Source organism: Montipora foliosa, chromosome 8 (assembly GCF_036669935.1).
Source record: "Montipora foliosa isolate CH-2021 chromosome 8, ASM3666993v2, whole genome shotgun sequence".
In the NCBI taxonomy this organism is placed as follows: domain Eukaryota; kingdom Metazoa; phylum Cnidaria; class Anthozoa; order Scleractinia; family Acroporidae; genus Montipora; species Montipora foliosa.
The window spans coordinates 10944485-10956984 of record NC_090876.1 but is presented as its reverse complement, the minus strand read 5'-3'; the positions used below and the strand labels follow the sequence as shown (position 1 = coordinate 10956984).

General features: G+C 41.5%; 1 protein-coding gene across 3 annotated transcripts in view; it reads right to left on the bottom strand.

The window, feature by feature from the left end:
* The window catches only part of LOC138013383 (uncharacterized), a 103573-nt gene that overhangs the window by 49494 nt on the left and 41579 nt on the right, over nucleotides 1–12500 (bottom strand). Inside the window, exon 1 of one of the 3 annotated variants that reach the window (XM_068860441.1) lies at nucleotides 1–154. This exon is cut by the window's left edge and continues 8 nt beyond it. The exons of the other annotated variants lie outside the window; for them this stretch is intronic. The gene's annotated coding sequence lies outside the window, so the exon portion shown is untranslated. Of the gene's footprint in view, nucleotides 155–12500 lie in introns of those variants that run through there. 3 annotated transcript variants of the gene reach the window in all.

The following is a 12500-nucleotide window of genomic DNA, read 5'->3' as shown; positions in this document are numbered from 1 at the left end:
AATCTGTTCGGTCGCTTCTCGCGCAATCAACTTCACCAAAACAATGCTAAGGAATTAAAATCGCTCCGAAAATCACCAGTCTCTCTCACCAAGAGTATACTGAATTGTAGAGAGCTCCGAATGCACAGTTTTGGTTGCGCAACGACAACAACAGCAGATGAAACGAGTGACTATAATCTCTACAGACGAGTATTTCTTTAAATCGGGATTAATCTTCTTAATCTGGCTTCCGTTTGCTTTAGCCTGACTCGGTCTAGAAAACCGTCCCCATCTCACCAGTGGTGTCATGCAATCTTTATGACGGCTCAACTGACATCATCTCAAGAAATAATATTTTTAGCCGGGCCGGGACAAATTCATCTTATTTTTTGTCACATAAAAACGTACAAAACATCATGTAAAATGCTTCTTTTAGTAAAAAAATACTTTGTTAAAGATAATTATATTTAAATACGCTTTGAATCGATAACTTTTCACGGCTTGGCCAGTGACCACTTATTATTATTATTATTATTATTATTATTACTTGACCCAATAATACTAGTTAAAACGTATTAAGGGAGGTCCTGGACAACAAACGTTAAAAAGTCAGAATAGATGATTGGAAGAACAATGATTTAAGCACATTTTTGCGTAACTCAGCTCAGAACTCGACAGGGGACTCGTTGGAGCAAAGAGTTAATTAAGAGTTCTCTTATTCCAACTAAATGACCAAGTATTCTTCAGACATGTTTTTCTTGTAGCTATATGTTGCTGAACGAACCGCGGCACAGGTGATCTGATTTTAAGATGTCAACAGCAAATCAAGGGCTTGGCTGGGATGCCTTGTACCAAGCGTCGGGTTGTCTGTGAAACCGGCGAGATTTAGTAGATCGTTCGTTTTCGAAACAAAATTCGCCGCGTCGGATCTTTCTCGTCCATAAAACAACTTATACCAGTTCAGAGATGTTTTCATGATACTTAAAGGTGAACTTATAAACAAAATCGTCTTCGTCCTTAGGTAAAGAGCGAATCCAAAAACAAGACTTGATGTTTCAGTACTTCTTCTGCGCATGGCCGACATTCACGGGAATGCATGCAGCGGCGGGACTGCTGCGGAATTGTTTCAAAAAGCTTAACAGTTTAATTAATAGCGTAGATTTCAAAGGTATTTTCTTGCTCAGTGGCAGATCTTTCTTCTCCGGGTAGGTCATGGACTAGACTCCAGCTGGGAGAAAAGGAGTTTTAAATGATCTTTGGAAGTATTAATTTTACTTGGATATTCAAAAAAAGCAAAAAAGAGGCCAGATTAAGAAGAGTAATCCCTATTTAAAGAGTTGAATTATCTCGTTCTGTATTGATTGTTCAGTATTCGAAAGGGTCGATAAGACACAACACGACCTCATCCCCCGCCACTGGCAGCCTACATTTTGGTAGTATTTATCCAAGGTGCAATTATCGTCATCATCATCATCATTATCATCAATATAATAATCACGGTAATCATCAAACGACTGCGCAACAATTCAAAAAAAAACAAATGTAAATGGGATTATGCTATTCCATTTCTCCTAATACTTCCTTTCCTTAATAAAGTTAAGATTCTTCACGTGGAATTTATAAAAAAAAAGTTATATCTTGACATCAGAAGCTCTGGACATACGCTGCACGGCCACACAGTGTGCGCAATGCTTGTCATATTTTAAATTTGTCGTTTTCTGGTGGCCCAGTTCAGACAAATTTCCCATATCATGGCACGGGGGGTGGGGGGGGGGGGGGAAATTGACCACTCCCACAGACCCAGGTGGGAAACTCAATTAAAAACGGATTCGTTGTCGGGTTAAAAGACGCGAAGACATCTCTAGTCGGACAAGAATCTATGTTGTCGGTCCTAAATCCAGTCTCAGGTTGAATCCGTTTCTACTTACGGTTAAATTGGTGATCCTCGTTCTAGCTACAATCTTGGACAGAATGAAATGGAACAGCAAACCCCCATCCCCCCAAATCAAGGATGAAGCTTCGCAAAAGCCAAAACGCGCCATTTTCCCATCCTTGATTTGGAGGGGGGGGGGGGGTACAAATTTCCCATCTATTTTGTCCAAGATTGTAGGTTGAATATGCACTCTACATAGTTTAAAGAAGCGGTCAACACCCCTAAAAAGGACGGAGAACAGTTATACCTTCCCTCAAGCTCTGTTTTACGCATTTCAACACATCTTCTTCATGTTTCGTATCATCTCATCATCATTATTACAAAAGGAAACAAAGAACCGTACTATGCATTTACCAGTACTCGAACTTTGATCCTCCAAATCTCTAGTCATGTGTCTTCACCACCACAGTTCAACTTAGCTACAAACACGCTCAACCAAAACAGTTCTTTTCATTATATACTTTCGCCGGTATAGAAGTCATTTGATATCCATGTATAATAACCAAACTAATCAGTCCTAACCAGGCCCTAATTATTCCCTAATTTAGGCTTCAATGCATCCGTGAGTGCGTATTCAACCTAAGTAAAATGAGGATCATCAATTTAACATAGGTCAAAACGGATTCAACCTGAGAAAGAATTTTACAGGTAACATCTAAAGAACCATGAAGGTGTTTTTCGAATTCTCTGCCTTTTTTTTTTTTTTGCTGTCGAATCGTCGATTCAAAACCCATCAAGACAGGGTTCGTGCTGTTAGTTAATGAAGCAACTGCGAAACTTTGATTGGTCATCGCAAGCTCAGCTACGATTCATCTCAGTCTGTGATCCTTTTCGGGAATAAGATCCTATGAACAAGTATGTAACGTGATAATATCGGGCGCTTTCCAGTCGACCAGAAGTTTTAGTTGAAAATTTCGATAATTTCATGTGGCAAGTGGAACAGCATTTTCCGGTTGCCCGCTCGAGACCCATCACATCAATGGGTATCGCCGAAAAATGCATGCAAACAGCATTTACGCCCGAGGAGGAACGAACCAATGGGACGGAAATTTTCGGGTTCTGTCGAAATTCCGGAACTTCAGGACCACTTCGCGGGGTAAACCCGATTGTTTCCGAAGTATTTCCGTTCCATGCAGTCGATTCCTTTTCCAGTCTTCACGAAATTTTTGGCCGAATGGAAAGCGCCCATCGTTTGGATGAATAAAAATCTTAACATGGACTAAAAACAAAAACGAATATATTACTCGGGCATTGTTTTGCACGGGTCGTCACGACAATTTGCTCGTTTCTAACGTATAATAAATCTAACACTCATAATCTCAAATATTCCAAAATTTCGAGTTTTTTTTCCGACTGTGCATATCTTGGAGGTAAGCTCTGAAAAATGCAAGTAAAACAGTTAATATGTTGACCTTATAATAAACACTCAAACCCCAGGCCAAGTGGATACTTAAGAAATAAAAAGCTTTTGGTTAAGCTTAATTTTCGTTCAGCGGATGCGTCGATGTTGCTGACTGTTTAGGCTGACCAGCCAATGGAAGAGCCATTTAGAAGAACTGGAGACGTGTTATTGTAACGTCTTAATTAAGCTGATCTCAGTGGATCGCGATAATGAACTGCAGGGATTCAATAAATTCAGGAATAGAAGCCGGGTTACCACACTTATAAACCACAAATCACACCACTTGAGCCGTTTTCTCTTCCTTGTTTTGTTTTTTTTTTCCCCAAAATGCGTTTTTTTTTTTAATCACAGAGACCATCATTAAGCTTCTTAAAAACACGGAGCGAGCCTATAATGGTGGCTGAGCGGCTCAGCCCGTCAATCAGAAATTGGAATACTCTGCTTTGATTGGCTTATTCAACCAGGCGTGTCGTACTCTCGCGAAATTCGTACGAAGAACTGGAGGCGACCGCACAAGGGAAGGTCTGTTTGCTTTCTTTGTAAAAAGGTCAGCGAAAACAACGAGAATGGCATCTACAGAAGAATTTAGACAGGTATCGTACTTCATATACATGCATTTTAACTTCTTATTTTTGTTGTTTCACTTGTGAAAGCATATCGATTGTTTTCGAGTTGTTTACTCAACGTAAATGCCGTGTTTTAGGTTGTAGTTCTGATGCCAGCGAGTGAAATGGAATCTCTGCATTCTTTTGTAGCCTTCAGCGGCGGGGAGGTTGTCTCTGAAACCAAACCCAGCCGAAGGAAAAAAGCAAAAATACAACAAGATAGCAGTGTCCGTGAAGAGGAAGATGCTGGTAAATTTATAAATGTAGCTTGATTTACATGTCGCATAATTTCAGCCGAGCTTGACAGAAACTGATGTAATTCTTTGTAGATGCCCACGTTCAAACTATAATCAATCGTGAAAATTATCAATGTGTATTTTTATTGTTTCAGTGCATGTTTATAGCGAAATTTGCTTGAATAAAGCTTTTATTCTTTTCAACACAACTCGAACTCAGGGTAAATATTTGTAGTTCGCTTTCTGTAAGTGTATATAAGCTTACTGACTGTAGAAGTGCATTTTATCATGAGAAAAGATTTTTAGTATCATTTTTAGTACGTCATCTCCAGCATTTTCAACACTCTATATTTCAACATATTGTGAAACTCTTAAAAGATAAAGTAAGCGTTAGGACCCGAAATTCCTAACTTCTAAAATCCAAGTGCCGCGCAAACCTTGCAATGTCCAAGGCTATCTATATGTAGGGCCCTTAAAGTGACTGCTTTCTGCATTCGCAATAAGGCGTCTTCCGCTTTCTGCATTCCCAGCATCTCCCGCGCGCTCTTGGCTGTATCCTTCGAGTAGCCGCCCAAGACATCCATCATGATGTTATGTTGGGTTACTCTAATAACCAGGGAATTGTTGGGACAGCTCCCACCGCAGTGGTGCATATACTTGCTGGTTTTCTCTTGGTTCTTCTGCGCTCGGTTTTCAATCCTGGGGCAGGTCATCTCCAGAAGGTTGACTCTTCTCGCCTCCAAATCCACGATCCTCGCATCAATCCGATTTACTCTGACCTCGGTGTTTTCTGTAAACAAGGGAACGTCCCAAAAAGCACTTGCTCTTTCCGTGTGATATTCTGGCTTTGGAGTTGTCTGGGAGTACCAGGGCGGAGTTTTCTCTATGAGAAAATAATCTTCACAACCCCATTGTGTCTTGCGAGGTATTTACCCTGCGACATTGCACTGCAACATGATACTACATGTGCCCTTCCCACGTAACCTACACTTGACATTGTGGTACCGTAGGTTTATAAATCTTGAAATTGTGGTACACCATTGTGGTAGGTTTTCCTGTTTTGTTTTGGTAAAAGTACAGCTTTGTTGGAAGCAGTTGGTTATATAGCTCGAAGGTGCCTGCGATAGTACGCGAGGGAGCAAGCCTCCATTTATGAAGAGCAATTGAAGCAATTTACCAGATCTTCATCCGCTCACCGTTCTTTGAAGAACTTAGCAGTTGCCAGTGCTGGGGCCCGTTCCTCAAAAGTCCCGAGACTTAACGGGCCATTTTCGGGTGTCACAATTCCCTCTGTATCTCAAGAAGAACGGAGAGGATTTAAGTCGTTAAACTTCACAGTCATTTTTCTTTTTGTTACCTTGAACTGAAACATTATAAAAGACCGGCTTTCCAGAACAAGCGGTTGCTGGGTTCACAAATGACTTTTCGGGCCCGAAAAATTTTCGGGACTTTCGAGAAACGGGCACCTGGTCTCGTATCGCGCCTGTTCTCTCTTACTGTGTTCTTTCTTCCGACATTCCTTCCCGAATACCTTTACCTTGATACTTCTCTCCTAACTCGTTGTAAACCCCTGGGTGAGGGTATGTGAAATCTAGACTTACGCCCCATCTTGACTGCATATTTCGTTGCACCATTTTTGAGAGATCTTCTTCCCCTTTGAACACATTTCTCTCTCTTCAAACGCTCTAAGGTAGGTAGGTAAAGTCTGCTACGAGCCTAGAAGGTCCATCAGGCCGGCGCTTATCTCCGGTTTCTGTAGCATGAAGCGACTAGGAGTATTTCTACTCCCCCCTGGATGGGATGCTAGTCCACCGCAGGGTTACCCACAGCGTTAAATTCGCCAGTACCCATCTATGCATCTGGGTGGAGAGAGGCACTGTGAGAATAAAGTGTCTTGCCTAAGAACACAACACAATGTCCCCGGCCAGGACCCGAACCCGGACCACTCGATCTGGAGTGGAGCGCACTAACCATGAGGCCACCGCGCCTCACTCTCAAACGCTCGAACCATGGACATAATATCATCTCGGTTTGAGAAGAGTTTGACAGCGGCCTCCACTTTAGTGAGCTTGTACTCACACTCGACACACCTCAGGCCTCTACCTCTAGATGTTCTGGGAAGGTAAAGAAGCTCAGTAGAAGCCGATGGATGGCTACCACCGCTTTCTTTGATTACCTTCCTTGTTTCTCTATCCAGTTGCTTTAATTCGGACAGAGGCCATGGTTGCGACCACATTGCGTAAGCCAGGATTGGTAAAGCGCACTGGTGAGAGGCAATCACTTTGTGATAATCCGACAGCGGACTGCGTGGTCCAGAGAACAGATAAACTTTGAAGATATATTTTAGATACTCCACACAGTACCAGTTCATCTTCCTGCCTCGCGTTCTACAAGCACTCTAGAAAGTTATAAGTCTCTCCTTCTTTCAGGGCCTTTACAACCTGAGCGCCCCCTATAACTGTGTCACTGCTTAGTGAACCGCGCTTGACATGAGCTGTAGAACCCTTTTTCTCGTTCCATACTAGTTCAACATCTTCCATGACCCCTTTGGTTGCCTTCATCACTCTGTCTAGCTTGCTGTGTGAAGTTGAGAAGAGTTTCAAGTCATCATTATTAAAACAGATGAGTAATCTTGCCCACAACCGGTCTTGACATCATGTACCCCTCTGAAGCTTTCAAAATCCACGCTATGGAGTTGAAAAGTGTAAAAAGCCTCAGGCTCAGGAGGTCACCTTTAGGGGTAGCCCTTTATTAAAGCGGACGATGTCGGAAGTCTTGCGGCCTTGTTTGGTCATTGCTGCAATTCCTGCATTCCAAGTCTTACATAGAGTAGCAACTGTTTCACACATCCATGCCGAGAATTTAACGAGCCTCATCATCTCAACCAACCACTCGTGGCTGACAGAATCGAATGCTTTTTTTTCACATCGATCCAAGCCATGCTAATATTTCTCTTGGATTCCGACTATCTTGACAGACCATCTTACCTATCATCAGGTGTTACATAGTCCCACTGCATTTTGGCCTGACACCTCTCTGCTCATTCTCTAGTAACCCGTGTTTGTCAAAGTGAAAATCCATAGGGCGTAGCAAACACGATGTAAACCACATATACTGGGTGATAAGGCACGCAATTGATCTCTGATTCTCGCTGGAGAACGTACCTGGTTTCCGAATCAGGGTTGTTTTTTTCCCCAGTGAACCACTCTGAATAATCCCTTTCTCCACGACCAATAACTTCAGAGCTAGTAAACAATTCCCTTGTGAAGGTATTCTGCCTTTTTCCACCAAAAGTTCGCTATTCGGTACGAAAACCTGGTGCACTTCACTTTCGCTTTCTCTTGATCACGTTTGCACACTGTTCTTTGAGAGGGGGCTGGGGCTAGTTTGGTTATTGCTTCCTTGACATTATTATTATTATTATTATTATTATTATTATTATTATTATTATATTATTATCATGATGATGATGATGATGATGATGATGGCGACTGAGGCGGAACAAACACAAAAAACAGAACACAAAGCGATACAAAATCAACTTATATAGATGTTTTCACGGTGACATCATCAACTTCTAAGATAAAACCGCAAGTGTTTTGAATTTTTATCTTTGGGAGGTTGAGCATGACCTAGAAATAAATCTTTTTTCAAATTTCCAGTTCCATGACGTCTTTCGTTTCGAAAATACAGCATTTTAAATTTCCGAATTGTCACCTTGCGTGACACCATGATACAAAGTTATTTGGGTGAAAAAAATTTCTATGCCTATGAATCTCAGCAGTCTGAGCGATTCAAGCACGTTATGAGATGTGTTCATACACATGTATTTTATCTCATGGGTGAAAAGTAGGTGCTTTCGTCGCTAAGTAATTTCCAGATGTTCGTCTGGATTTCTGGCCGCCATGTGGGGCACAACGGTGGTGCACCAACATCGCGGCTCCATACAAAACTCTATAAAGTTGCGTGAAACACTTCGACAAATAACTCAGAAACGATGTGCCGTACAGACCTGAGAATTGGTGAGGTGATTTATAAATGTGTCTCCACAACATTCCAAGTTTTCTGCTTATTTTATTGAACGGTTTCGATTTTAATTTTTTTCTTGCGTGTCAGTGAAAACGATCTATAGTGAAACGAACTCGACGGAAAAAAAACGACGCTGACAGTTGTTTGTGGCTGGACGACTAACGTAACAACTGCGGAGAAACTGATACAACCCGAATGAAAAAGCTGTTCGAAGAGCGAAAAACGAAAAGGAAGTGAAAGTACTAAATTAAAACCTTTTATGAGGAAAATCTGCAAAACTGAATAAACTTAGTGCTACCTTCCTGACTAATACATTCCACTCGCATAAAAACTGTTAACGAAGCACTTACACAATAGAGGAACCCTGATACAATTGCACTAATCATGTGATTTGAATCCTTAAAAGCCTTTACAACTAAATCAGCATATTTCTTCCAACAGATGACTTTTGTTTTCGCGAGCTAACTCTCCTCAGACCAGGACCTTCCATTGGGTTCAACGGTCTAGAAACAAACCCTACTGGCAAAGGTTCTCTGGAAGCGGTAAAGGCGCACAACAAACTCAATACTTGGTTTTCGTCCATCTTCAGCTCTTTTCGAAGTTCATTCTCCAACCGTTTGAAATGGGAAAGATAAACGGACGAAATACCCAACGGTAAGCTGCTCCTCCTTTAACAGATTTAATTTGAGACTTGAAGACACAAATTCGACGGCGTTAACACGAATAGTCTTCTGGTCCAGTGTTTTGCAGACTAATCTAATCTAGTTACTGTTATCTAACATTCAGGAGTCTGATCGCACCGCTCTTATAAATTTAAGAAAGATGCAGCCAAAAAAGATGTATGATGATATTTCAATAACTAGCAAGGATTAGTGAGGTGCATTCAATTCCTGTTTTGTCATGGACGAGGGATTTGAAAGTAGAATCGTCTGCACCCTTTCTAGAATTTGTTTAGTAGTGAAGGTATCACACTACTATAAGAATTTTGACTGTTATCTTGTTGTAATACTTTCATTAACGACAATTGTGGAATACATGAGGTTATTTGTGACAGAACAAGGACGGCGTCCCCAACACTGAAATCGGGTGGCATCACGATCGATACTCGCGGGACATCCCGTGGGAGTGATACGATTAGCATGCGTTCTCCTTCGTCGAACGGAAGAACAATTTTTTCATGCAATTATATAATTGTATAAGCACTGAGAATCTCAAAAAAGTCAATGCCTTGACAGAAATAGTTGAGTGAACTGGAAATTTGTGTGGTTGCGAGAAGGACAGACGAATTTGAATTTGTGACGTAGCGTTAAAAGTTCCCAATCTCCCCTTCTCATGGGAAGGAAGTTGCACATTTGCAGTGCTGTCTCCAGGAAGCAGAAAGCACGAGAGCCAGGAAAATTGGGTCAACGTTCCCTTTCACATAACCACAAAAAAGCTAAACATTTTCCTGAGTTTTAGAAACTAAAAATTCTGGACAAGACCTTGTAGAAGTTTTTAAAGGATAACTTTTGCGATTCATGCTTGTGAAAGAGGTTCCTATAAAGAAGAGCAAAATTGTACTCATAGCAAGAGTGAATCAACGCCAAGGAACCAATAAACGTGTTTCGAAAATCAAATTAATGCGTGAAGGCTTCTGTAATATGATGGCTGACTCCAAACCGGCCCTCAATGGCTGTTCACGAACTCGAGGAAAAGGCCTGATTAATTAAATTTAACATAGTCTAGTTTTATTTCCCGTGGGAATTTACGGTCGGTTATCTGTCGATTCACACTGTACCCAACTGGCCAGTTAAAATGTTATTAGATTAAGAAATAGGCAAATTTTCATTTGAACAAAAAATGTATTAAGTTTAATCAAGTCGCCTAGAAATGCAATGGTTAAGCAGCTTAACCGTAGTGACTGCGGACACTTGAGAGCTTTAGATTCTCGGACGAGTACGAGAAAGAGTACGAGATTGGACTGCCCGTTTTTAGCGAAAATAGTTAGAAAATTTCTAACCCGGTCCGATTACTCTTTGTTGGCTAGCATAGGTTGCTCCGGTTATTCTGATTCGGCTGTGGTAGCTGAGTCTTCTTGCTGCTCAAACAATGCCAAACGGGCTACCGTGTTTGTTGACTTGTTTTGACACAACAACATTTTTACAGAAACGCGTACTAAAATGACAACGGTATCACGTTTTGGTTTGCGCGCCGCCTCAATGTTGTTCTAGAAGAGGGAAGAGGAACGGGTAAGCAAATATATCATCTCCTCATTTTAAACTCATTTCTCGCTCCTCCCCTAATATTTTTGGCCGTTTCTCATTCCTCCCTGATTTTTCAACTTTCTCCCATTCAGTCCTTTGACGGGATTTATGTGACGTATTCTCGGTTTCACATGACGTCCCGACCGCCATGTTGGTGCCCCTAAACAAAGAACAGGCCGCCATGTTGGTTTGCCTCGACCAAATCCTCCGGGAATTCAAACTCTATTATTATGCAAAACAGCTCCTTTTGTTTTCGTTGAAAAAACATGACTGTTGATCACGTGAGTGAAAACCAACACAAAACAATACTCCCTTGCAGTTCTAAGTTCCACCAGATATTAGCGCCCGTTTATACGATGAGAAAAATAAGCCGCGGCTTTACATAAGACGCGAACACCCCGTTTAAATGGTACAAAATCGAAGTCCGTGGCTAACTCCATCCGCAGCTAGCTCAAACCGCGGCCTTACCTGGCCTAGTGGTTTTGGGCTGTGCTTATCTTGGCTGCCGGTTACCTTGGACGTGAGCGTGTTCGTATAACAATATACTCGAGCGTTTGTCCGCGGCTGGCGCTCCTGCGCATGCCCTTGTTTTGTTATTATAGCCCAGACTTCTTTTTTGCTCCCGTCTACTGGCCAAACCGGCCTATTTGACTTTGAAGACTTTGAATACCTATACATCCTATTAAATTTCAATTTACAGCCGCGCTACCTTTGAAAGAGTGTACCCTACCTTTGTAGCCTTTCCAAACCTGCCAGACCTTGACCAAAAAATCTTGGGGGTTTACGTAACACAGTGCCAGAAAGATCAATGTTTGAGAGACAGCTTGATTGCTGCCAAGGCCACAACATACGGCGGAAGTTATCGATGGTATGTCGGAATGCGAAAAGCGCGATTCCCAGTTTCAAAATAAATATATTTATTAAGATTTGAAAGTCCATCATAACGTTAAGTTGACTAATTGACATTGTAATCTCTTTGCGCACATGGATATATGACCCTAACGTACCCTTAAAACCGGAATGAAACTTTATAGTCAGTATCCAAACCCTAGACATGTTTTTTTTTTTTTTTGCAGAAGAGTTTAAAAGTTTATCTACGCGGGCCAAAGGGCCCAAGTAAAATTGAAAAAGGTTACAGGCCCCGTTTAACAACAATCCGCTACCAGCGCGGAACGTAAACTAAGGTTACAAAGTCTAAGGTCCCAGTTGTTCGAAAGCCGATTAAACTTAAGGTGATTACCTTGTTTTGCACCGCGCATCTCATACTGAGCATTAGTGCGCATAACATTGCGACTTCGCAGATGGTGGCCGTTTCGCGCCGGCCATCTGAAAGAGGCAACAAAGGCCGCTTTTGCTGTTAAAGAGTTATTGTAGGTGCAATCAGTACTACTCTTCTCGGTAAGAAGGTGTTGTTTTGGAACTCGTCCCATTCCTTTTTGCGGAACTGTTGATTTTAAGCCGAAATTGCCCCTTTGCCATCCACTTATCATCTGTTGCGAAGAAAGAAACGAGCACGGTGACCACCCATTTTAAATGGTTCTATTTACTTGTTTTAGGTACACCCAGCACGGAAAACATATTTTAAGGAGAAAAAATGTTGGATGGTAGAGGTTGTAGTATTTACCTATATTAAAGGACGTGAAACTTGCATTTGGAGCCTGACACTGAGTGCAAGGTCATGACCTGTAGCGGTTCAATTTGCTTACATTTCTTTGCAAGATTGAGCTATTTGAAATCACTTTACTTAGATTATCGCCCGGACAAACAGGCAGGTTCAAGTTTTCAGTTATTCCGTAGCTTTTGCTACATAACAACAATGTTACCGGTGATCTAGTTTCGAACGCGTCTCGCGACGGAAATTTGGTAAAAAACGCTTAAAATAAAGAGTATACAGCGGGAAAAGCAGCACGGTGACACCCTCTTTTATTGCATGTTTTAAATGTCCTGTATATGAATATCAATTGTCCAAGTTTGACATAATCTGGAGAGTAAGTAATTTTCATAGGAATTTCCTTAATCCAGGATTAGCGTAACTTTAAAGTTTTTGCCGATTCTCAGCGTCGAAAAGCATTT